The sequence below is a fragment of the Ceratotherium simum genome, chromosome 2, assembly GCF_057802395.1.
Source record: "Ceratotherium simum simum isolate JZ-2026a chromosome 2, ASM5780239v1, whole genome shotgun sequence".
NCBI lineage: Eukaryota > Metazoa > Chordata > Mammalia > Perissodactyla > Rhinocerotidae > Ceratotherium > Ceratotherium simum.
The window spans coordinates 26,192,649-26,203,534 of NC_141901.1; the positions used below are offsets into that span (position 1 = coordinate 26,192,649).

At 42.6% G+C, this 10,886-nt stretch overlaps 1 protein-coding gene and 1 long non-coding RNA gene across 2 annotated transcripts in view; one reads left to right on the top strand and one right to left on the bottom strand.

Annotated features, from left to right (window-relative positions):
- Positions 1-1,099, bottom strand: part of HHAT (hedgehog acyltransferase) — a 319,575-nt gene extending 318,476 nt beyond the window's left edge. The window contains exon 1 of the mRNA XM_014783326.2: positions 684-1,099. The gene's annotated coding sequence lies outside the window, so the exon portion shown is untranslated. The remainder of the gene's footprint in view (positions 1-683) is intronic.
- Positions 940-10,227, top strand: LOC147917780 (uncharacterized). The gene is made up of 2 exons (XR_015554410.1): positions 940-1,141; positions 5,611-10,227. It is a non-coding gene; the product is annotated as an uncharacterized LOC147917780 (long non-coding RNA).
- Positions 10,228-10,886: the final 659 nt, after the last annotated feature.

Here is a 10,886-nt window from a genome sequence, read left to right on the forward strand (position 1 = left end):
GCAGGCGCCTAGTTCCGCGAATGAATGAGGAACACAAAACAAAGGGACAGAAGCAATGAGTCTCACCCCCACACAACGCCACCACCGAGGATGCCACCCCCTAGCCGGACTGCCCTGGTCCAAGAGCCACGAACCAAGGAAGCAGCACGTTTCTACACACCAGTGCCATCCTAGTACCTCTCCGCCCACCTCGGTAGGGACTGGGTGGAGGAGGGCTCTTCCACATAAAGACCGGTGCGGAAGAGATGAGGGACACTGAGTCCCAAGAGTGGAAAGCAAAAGAAAGCTCTAAGTTTGGGGGTCACTGAAGCCGCAGCAGTCAGGCGCACTTCTAATTCTGCCAGGAGGGCCAGAGTCCGCAACTCCCCGCCCGCAACACTGCCAGAAACTGGGGACGAAGCCGAGAGAGGCCGCTGGCCAGGGCGTGCGTGGACTCGGCCCGGCCGGCGGGAGCCCCAGCCACCGCGCCGGGAGACCAGCCGTGACCCGGGCGCACGGCCCCGCCGCCTTTGTCTCCACCGCGGGACCGGGCGCTTCCTCTGTCCCGCCCTCGGGCGCGCACGCAGGAACTGGGGGAGGAAACGGGAAGCGTCTTGTGCATTTCTTTTCTCAACCGAGTAAACCGCAGCAAAAAAGTCCACACCTAACCTCCCCAGGACCCGCTACGGTCTCCAGCTACCAACCTCCGGGCTGTCCCGGGCGGCGGCGGCGGCCACGCGCGCCACGAGTTCCCAAGAACCCTCTCAGCACTTCCGCGGCCGGCGGCGGCAGCGGGCTTCCCCGGGAAGCCGCCGTCTTTCCCGGGAGCGGCCGCTGGAGGAGCAGCCCGCGCGCGTCCTCGGAGCACGCCCCCGCCGCCGTGCCCGCGCGCCCTCCGCTCCCGGCCGGCGGCTCGGAGACGGGCGGCGCTCCCGGAGCGGTGGCGAGCAGGCCGCGCTGCTGCAGGGGGGCCGGCGAGAGGGCGGCCTGCCTCTCCGCGCCGTGGGTGCCCCGCGCCGTCCAGCGGGGACCCCAGGCCTCGCTCACCCGTGGGCTCCGGGCTCCCGAGCTGAGCGGCGCGCGGACCTCTCCCCCCGCATTGCTTAATTGCAGGCCTGGGGCTGCCGGCAAGTTTGGGAGCGGAAGTCACCTGGAATTCGAGGTGGGCTCTAAATCCAACCCTGGTGGATTTTGTAGGCTAAAGGCGGGAGCTTGGGGGGGTGGAAGGAGGGCGGGCTTTGCAGCCCGGACTGCTTCACGAGCTTGCTGTGTGAACTTAGCCCCTCTGAACCTCCCTGTCCTCCTTTGTAGCGCGGAATTAAGCTTCCCTCGCCAACGAGAGTGAAGACCAAATGGGATGAACTTGATGAACTGCAAAGCAATTTGCAAAGATTATCACCACTGCAAAATGTATACCAGTGATTTTGAATGAGTTGTAGAAGATCTGAAGCTTCCTCAACAGCATGTAATTAGGGCAGTGACTTGACGCTGGGTGTTGTTACCCAGAGGACTCTAATGCCAAGCCTACCAGAGTCCAACCTTACCTGAGCAGGAGAATCACCTGGGCGCTTGTTAAAACCGCAGGCATCGGGATTCCTCTTCAAACCAAAGGAATCAGACTCCCTAGGGGAGGGGTGTCTCAGGTGGTTCTATGATCAGGTAAATGTGGATAACTCTGCCTTGGGCAGCAGGAAAACAGAGCCTGTGCTCTGAGAAGTTTAATCTAGCACTCTGAAATAGGCGAGAAACTGGAACTATCTTTTCTTTCAGTCCCCCCCACCCCATTCCCCGCCCCCCGAACATCTAGTACAGGGATACAGGGTGATGTTCAGAAAGCAGGTATTAATAAACTAGCCCCTATTAGGCATGCCACATGTAGCAAATAAAAATACAGGATGCCCAGTTAAAATTGAATTTCAGGTGGGGCCGGCCCCGTGGCTTAGTGGTTAAGTGCGTGCGGTCCAATGTAGGCGGCCCGGGTTCGGATCCCGGGCGCACACAGACGCACTGCTTCTCCAGCCATGCTGAGGCCGCGTCCCACATACAGCAGCTAGAAAAATGCGCAACTATGACATACAACTATCTACTGGGGCTTTGGGGGAAAAATAAATAAAATTAAAAAATAATTAAAAAATTGAATTTCAGGTGAACAACAAACAATTTTTTAGTATCAGTATGGCCCATGCAATATTTGGGACATACTTATGCTAAAAAAAAAAAAATGGTTGTTTATCTGAAATTCAAATTTAACTGAGCATCCTGTATTTTATCTGGCAACCCTCGCCCCAAGGGTTTGGCAGAGGGAGTGATGGAGTAAGAACTCCGCTCAGGTAGTGTCAGACTTGGGGACAGGGATGATAAGAGCTCCTACATTATTTCTAAATGATACTGTTGGACAATAGTGTAGGTTTACTGTCATTTATCCTTAACCCCATTCTACACACACACACGGCATATTCACCCAAAAACAAAGGAAAATAAAGGCGGATTTAACTATAGGTAAATTAGAAACATTAATTAAATAAAAATAGCCAAGATTTAAAGGTAAGCAATAGACTGGGGAAAGTATTTGCAAGAACCACCATATAAAGTGTTATTTTTATTATATATAGATTTAACACAATAGGAAAACAGAAGTCAATTGTAGATGAGCAAGACACATTAATAAACAATCTACTAAAAATAGAGGTGGAGGGCTGACCCGTGGCTTAGCGGTTAAGTGCACACGCTCCACTACTGGCGGCCGGGGTTCGGATCCCGGGCGCACATGACACACTGCTTCTCCGGCCATGCTGAGGCTGCGTCCCACATACAGCAACTAGAAGGATGTGCAACTATGACATACAACTATCTACTGGGGCTTTGGGGGAAAAAAAAAAAAAGGAGGAGGATTGGCAATAGATGTTAGCTCAGAGCCAGTCTTCCTCAGCATAAGGAGGAGGATTAGCATGGATGTTAGCTCAGGGCTGATCTTCCTCACAAAAAAATGAAATAAAATAGTAAAAATAGAGGTGGAAAATACAATTAGGAAACCAATATATTGCAAACAGCTCCAAGAAATTCAAAGTAAAATATACTTTGCATATAAAGTTGGCAAAAATTAATGACATTAAAGGCTAGCAAGGATGCTGTGTGATAGCACACACAACTTTTTAGGTAAGTAAGCAATTTGACAATATCAAAACCTTTAAAATGTATCAAAACCCTTAAAGTGTATCAAAATGTTTAAACCCTTTGATTTTGAATTCTGTTACGGGAATAAATTCAAAGGAAAAAAGCCATAATGTAGAAAATACTCTTTATGAACAAAGATTTTAATTTACATCATTTTAATTTATAGGGAAAATATAATGTACCAGAGTATACCACATAGGAGGAAAAACATCCTAGAAACTCTAATTTTCCAAAAATAAAGAAGCAGAAATTAAACTAAGACATATACTCTATGATATATTACATATGCAAGCTTTAAAAATAATGGTTACTGTTCATATGTAATGTGACCATAACTGTATATATATTTTCAACCTGTATGTGGAAAAAGGACTGGACAGGAAATGAAGTTGAATTTGGGTGGTGGGGCTTGCTTTATTCTTAATTTTTCCACCTTTTTATTAAGCATAAGTTAATTTTATAATAGAAAAAAATTAATGTGATACCCCCCAAAAAACAAAAGACTTTTCTTACCATAAAATTAGTTTTATGGACTCTAGAATCTCATTCTTGCACAATCATATTCTGAATGCTGAGACTATCTAAATATTAAAAGCTCCTTAAAACATTTTCCCTGAATATGAACACCTTTCCAAACTCTGCGTGTCATCTGTTAACCTTGGGGTTATCTTTAGCAAATTCTTAGTTCTACGCTGAATTTATCAACTTGTCATTCACGTAACTATGTACTAATTAAAGTGCCTTAAATATTGATTTTTTTTTTTTTTTTTTGTGAGGAAGACCAGCCCTGAGCTAACGTCTGATGCCAATCCTCCTCATTTTGCTGAGGAAGATTGACCCTGGCTTAACATCCGTGCCCATCTTCCTCTATTTTATATGCGACGCTGCCGCAGCGTGACTTGACAAGCGGTGCATCCGTGCGTGCCCGGGATCTGAACCTGCGAACCCTTGGCCACTGCAGCAGAGCGCATGCACTTAACTGCTGCGCCACCGGGCTGGCCTCTAAATATTGTTTTTAATTCAGCAAATCATATGAAGCTTTGGGCTTTTCTCCCTTTGGATTAAACTCTAAAAGGAGACAAGCTTAATAGCATAGATTTTTCTTTAATGTGTAGTAAACTATAATATAACATTTACCATCTTAAGTGTACAGTTCAGTAGTATTAAATACATTCACATTGTTGTGCAGCTCCAGAATCTTTTCATCTTGCAAAACTAAACTCTATACCCGTTATAACTCCTCATTCCCCTCGTCCCCCACAAGCCCCTGGCAACCACTATTCTACCTTCTGTCTCTATAAATTTGACTACTCTAGGTACCTCACACAAATGGAATCATACAGCATTTGTTCTTTTGTGAGTGGCTTATTTCACTTAGCATAATGCACTCTGGACTTAACCTTGTTGTAGCATGTGTCCCAGAATTTCCTTCCTTTTGAAGGCTGAATAATATTCCATCGTACAAATATACCACACTTTTATCCATTCATCTGTTGATGGACACTTGGGTTGCTTCTACCTTTTGGCTGTTATGAATAATGCTGCTATGAACATGGATGTACAAATATCTCATCGAGACTCTGCTTCCAATTCTTGTGATTATATACCCAGAAATGGAATTGCTGGATCATATAGTAATTCTATTTTTTATTTTTTGAGGAATACCCATACTGTTTTCCATAGCAGCTGCACCATTTTACACTCCCACCAACAGTGCAGAAGGATTCCAATTTCTGCACATCCTTACCAACACTTGTTATTTGGGATTTTGTTTGTTTTTGATAGCAGCCATCCTCTTAAGTGTGAGGCAGTATCTCATTGTGGTTTTGATTTGCGTTTCTCTAATGATTAGCGATGTTGACCATCTTTTCATGTGCTTATCAACCATTTACAGTCTTCTTTGGAGAAATGTCTATTCAAGTCCTTTGCCCATTTTTTAATCAGGTTGTTTGTCTTTTTGTTGTTGAATTGTAAGAGTTCCTTATATATTCTAGGTAGTAATCCCTTATCAGATATACGATTTGCAAATATTTTCTCCCCTTCCTAGAGTTGCCCTTTCACTCTGTTGATTGTGTGCTTTGATTCACAGAAGTTTTTAATTTTGATGAAGTCCAATTTATATATTTTTTCACTTTCTTGCCCTTGCTTTTGGTATCATATCCAAGAAAGAATTGCCAACTCTAATGTCATGAAGCTTTTCCCCTATGTTTTCTTCTAAGAGTTTTAGAGTTTTAGTTCTTACATTTAGGTATTTGGTCCATTTTGAGTTAATTTTTGTATGTGTTGTAAGGTAAGGGTCCAACTTCATTCTTTTGCCTGTGGATATCCAATTTTCCCAACACCATTTGTTGAAAAACATAGACATCTCTTTTTTTTCATTTTTTAATTGAGGTAACATCGGTTTATAACATTATATAAATTTCAGATGTACATCATTATATTTCAATTTCTGTGCAGGCTACATCATGTTCACCACATCTATGGACAGCTAATTTTTGACAAAGGAGCCAAGATCGTACAATGGAGAAAGGAAAGTCTCTTCAATAAATGGTGTTGGGAAAACTGGACAGCCACGTGCCAAAGAGTGAAAGCAGACGATTATTTTACACCATCCACAAAAAATTAAACTCAAAATGGATTAAAGACTTGAATGTAAGACCTGAAAGCATACAACTCCTAGAAGAAACCACAGACAGTACGCTCTTTGCTCTTAGACACTGGTCTTTGCAGTATCTTTTTGAATATTATGTCTCCCCAGGCAAGGGAAACAAAAGAAAAAATAAACAAATGGGACTACATCAAACTAAAACGCTGCACAGCAAAGGAGACCGTCAACAGAATAAAAAGACAACCTAACCATTGGGAGAAGATATTCGCAAACCATATATCTGATAAGGGGTTAATATCCAAAATATATAAAGAACTCATACAACTCAACAACAGACAAACAAACAGCCGGATTAGAAATAGGCAGAGGATCTGAACAGACATTTTTCCAAGACACCTGTCTTTTAACGGCCAGGGTTAAGAGTGGAAGGAACGGATGGTGGGAGCCTAAGTTGCTCGTGGAAGTGAGAGGTAAGATAATTGGAGAAAACTGATGTCAGAGTCTAAACACTTGGAGGAAAGTTGTGGGTATCTTTGGGGGGGGCGGGCAGAGAAGAAGAAAGAATTTTCCCCCTCTCTTCAGTGCTTCCCACATAGGCAGAAGTGTCTGGCCTTCAAAGATCTATGCCTGTCTTAGAGCAGAAGTGTCAGGCCTCTGGGACTCCCTGACTTGGAGCGGGAGCAGCCAGCCGCGGGGCCAGACAAAGCCGGAACTGCCTTGCCTTGGAAGGCTTCTATTCTGACCCTACAAGTAAAGCCAGAGAGCATCCTCCATGGAGTTGAGAAGCAAACCAAGGCCCGAGTAAACTGAGCAAAATTGATGATAGTTAAGGTTTAAAAGAGGAAACCAATTTATGCCTTGATATTGTATTTCTTTGAAAGCAAAAATATCAAAATTAGTATGTAAATGTGGGTAATTAATGGTCAGTCACTCTTGACGCCATTATTTTAATCCTAAGTCATCAATGAGGCGCCTGCACTGGGCGTGTTTTCTCTCCGACCCTCTCAGTTAGTGGGGCCTGGAGTGTCTTGGCGGGCCCTCCTGTCCAGATGGGCAGCCCTGAGCACCTGGTAGCCACTGCGGGACTGATGCTTAGGAGGGATTAACTAAGCCAACTCCTCTTTGTAAATTCAACCATGACTCAGTCATGGAAATTATACTCATTCAACAGAGGCACAAATGGTTGTTAAGACTTAATTGATAAAGGCTTAAAGACAAAGGAGTGAATTTCTAATTATGAAATTTCAGACACAGGCAATAATGGGAGCTATTCGGAAGGATTCAAGGGCCTTCCCAACCCTCACCACCTGGCACAGGCTCTCATCTGCTTCACCTGCAAGGATGGAGGCCCTGGTTTATGATAATTCTCAACAGTCAATGTTGAACTAGCATTCGTCCAGCATCTGCTTTACACACAGCACAAAACTGAATGCCGGGGGAGGTGTTTTTTTTTTTTTTTTTTTTGGTGAGGAAGATTGGCCCTGAGCTAACATCTGTGCCCATCTTCCTCTATTTTGGTATGTGGGACACGGCCACACGTCCCATGTGGCATGGCTTGATGAACGGTGTGTAGGTCCACGCCCAGGATCCAAACCCGTGAACCCCGGGGTGCCGAATCAGAGCGCGTGAACTCAACCACTATGCCACCACGCCGGCCCTGAGATTTTTTTTTAAGTCGGAAAAAAAGACTTTACCTGTAGGAAGTTGCAGTCTAGCTGGGGATTCACCAACTAGCAAATAATGAGCACATTTCAAATAATACAGTTCAAACTACCATAAATGCTGAAAAATGAATTCATATCAGTAGCCTAAACTATGCAGAGCACAATTCAATGTCACCTCCTCCAAGAAGCCTTCCCTGACCACCCTGGCATAACTAACCCCTGCCTGGTCGCTTCTTTTTTTATTCAGTTTTTTCCCCCCAAAGCCCCAGTAGATAGTTGTATGTCATAGGTTCACATCCTTCTAGTTGCTGTACGTGGGACTCGGCCTCACGTTGGACGGAGAAGTGGTGCCTCAGGGCGCTCCCGGGATCCGAACCCGGGCCGCCAGCATCAGAGCACGCGCACTTAACCGCCAAGCCACGGAGCCGGCCCTGGTCGCTTCTTTATTCCATTACATTATTCTTTTATGTGTTCTATAGCACTAGCACTCTCTGAACTTTCCTTATTGGTTTACATATTTATCATCTATGTCATTATTCAGTCTACTTGCAAGACAATACAGTAATAGATTGTAAAATAAAGCTAATGGGTCACAACCAGACAATTTTTTAAATGAAAAATAGAGGAGAATAGAGAAGAGAATAAAACAGAAAATATGAGAACACATCACTGGATTTTTAGTAAGAATCATGATTGTTGTCAGAAATACTGCATCCAATTGCTATGAACAAAATTAAGAGAGATAATGGAAGGCTGTGATGGATATCAGTTGACTAATACAAGTCATTTTATCTTCTGCTAGCAAACATCTCATTCAATTTTCTTTTTGTGTGTGTGTGTGTGTGTGTGAGGAAGATCAGCCCTGAGCTAACATCCATGCTAATCCTCCTCTTTTTGCTGAGGAAAACCGGCTCTGAGCCAACATCTACTGCCAATCCTCCTCCCTTTTTTTTTTTTTTCCACCAAAGCCCCAGTAGATAGTTGTATGTCATAGTTGCACATCCTTCTAGTTGCTGTATGCGGGACTCGGCCTCAGCATGGCCGGAGAAGCAGTGCATCGGTGCGCACCCAGGATCCAAACCCTGGCCGCCAGTAGCGGAGCGCGCGCACTTAACCGCTAAGCCACGGGGGCTGACCCTCGATTTTCTGATATATGATATGAATATGACCATCACCATTACAAGACAATTAAGACAGTTTATATTAACATTATTCAGACTTCATTGTAAAGTATTTCTCTGAAAGGACATTATCCAGTGGGGATATGTTTCCGGTTTGCATCAAATGTACATTTAATTAAATTAGCATGAATTTCCCTTTAATGGGAATTCTCCTTACTATTAGAAAGGAAAAGAATGGTGAAGTGAAAAGTAGAGGAATGCCCAAGTTCAACTGTAAATAGAGACAATGTTGAGAAAAACATTGACTCTAAGAGTAAGTTTCAACTTCATTTAAGGTGCATTGTAAAAAGAAAGAGGCAATGCAAGACTTTATAAGGCAGATTATCTAAAATAGTTTTTTTAGTGTATAAAATCCAATAAAAGTGACAAACCCCAATAAATCATTTGTAATGACACCTTCAAAACTAGTAGGACATTTAGAAACACAGCACGCTGGACTTGTCAACAAGCCCCTCCAACGTTTTTAAATGAAAACAAAGGACGAAAAATTAGTGGCACAATTTCTTAGTTGCTCTACAGACTGTTAATGAGATTTAGTTGCATATGGTTCAGCAAAAGAGGAAATGGCTCACACAGATACTGAAAAAATACTCTTCTAACACAAATAGATGTGATGCATATGATTTTTAAGGCTAAATCAACTGATAAATTAAAATTTACAACTCTTGGGGATAATACTATTTGTAGTCAAATCGGCACCACTGCAGAACCTTCCAAAGCCATGCTTCTCATGTGGTTAAAATCCAGTAGAAAGCTTGAGATCCATCCCAAGAAAAGCATGGATGCTGTAAGTTATTCAAACTCTTCTAGTTTATGCAAGATGATAAAGTGTGCATGTGCATGTGTGTGTTTTAATTTAACCTCGCACACACTTGATAAGATATATTTACAAAACTAGAAAAAGTGCCTCGTTGGTCAATATAGATTAAACTGGAAATATAATAAATTATAAGGAATGGAGCCAGCAGATGTGGTTAGAAAACATAACAAAGCTATTAAAATATTGTTAAAAGCTACTAATAACACTTGTGCTTGGAAGTCAGCATCAATAGTAATTCTACTTGGCATCTCTAGAAATAATTCTGCTGTATCTCATGGAAGTATTTAAAAAAAAAATAAGGAAGGTTGCTAAATTTATTAAAGAGAGCTCATTGAATAGCCAAAATATTGCTGTGTTTTGTTCAGATTGGAGCTAACGAGACCGTCATGCTGAAGCATACTGAAGTTCATGGATTGTCCTAAGGGAACCGAAGGGAAAGTACTAAGCAGGGTGAATAAACTCAGAAATGACAGTCACATTTTTCTAGTTGAAAAGCAGTCTCATTTGGCAAGCAACCTCATTTTCGAAGCTGATGTTTGTGATTTAAAACTAGTATATTTGGGCCGGCTCTGTGGCTTAGCGGTTAAGTGTGCGCGCTCTGATGCTGGCGACCTGGGTTCGGATCCCGGAAGCACCCCGAGGCACCACTTCTCCGTCCAACGCGAGGCCGAGTCCCACGTACAGCAACTAGAAGGATGTGAATCTATGACATACAACTATCTACTGGGGCTTTGGGGGGAAAAAACTGAATAAATAAAATCTTTAAAAAAAAATAAAATAAAATAAAACTAGTATATTTAACTGATGATATTGATACTTTTAATGAACTTAAATTTATAACTCCAGGGAGAAAACAACAATATAATTCAGCAAGTCAAACGTATCCAGGATTCCAGAAGGCATTTTGTTATGGCAAGTTAAGACTTAAAAGCAATCACGCTAGCTCCTATTTGTTCCCAATATTGTTACAACATATGGAAGAGAACATTATTAGTCAAGACAGGGACTTAAATAAAATTAGGGATATTGTTACATTTCAGCTCTCAGTTTCAAATTTGTAATCACTGTTCTCCAGAGGAGAAATTATAAGTATTAGCGAAAAATTTTCAGGTGAAAGAGCTATTTTCTTTTTGAAGTACTAAATCAATAATTGACCTAGACTTGGTACCCAAAAGAGGCAAATGAATTATTGCAGCTTAGTTCCTTGTTTGCACTAAAAAATGATCACAAGACATTAAATTCATCATTATTTTAGAGTAAGATTAAAGAATTTCCATTGCTAGGTAAAAAGAATGCATTGCTGTTATCACCATTCACAATAACCTGTTTGTATGAATCAGGATTTTCAACCTTTAAAGTTGATTAAAACAAAGGAGAGAAACAGGCTCATGAGTTTATGCACAAAGTATTATCCTTGTATGTTCTGGACTGGAATAAACTGAGAAGCAGACAAGCACACC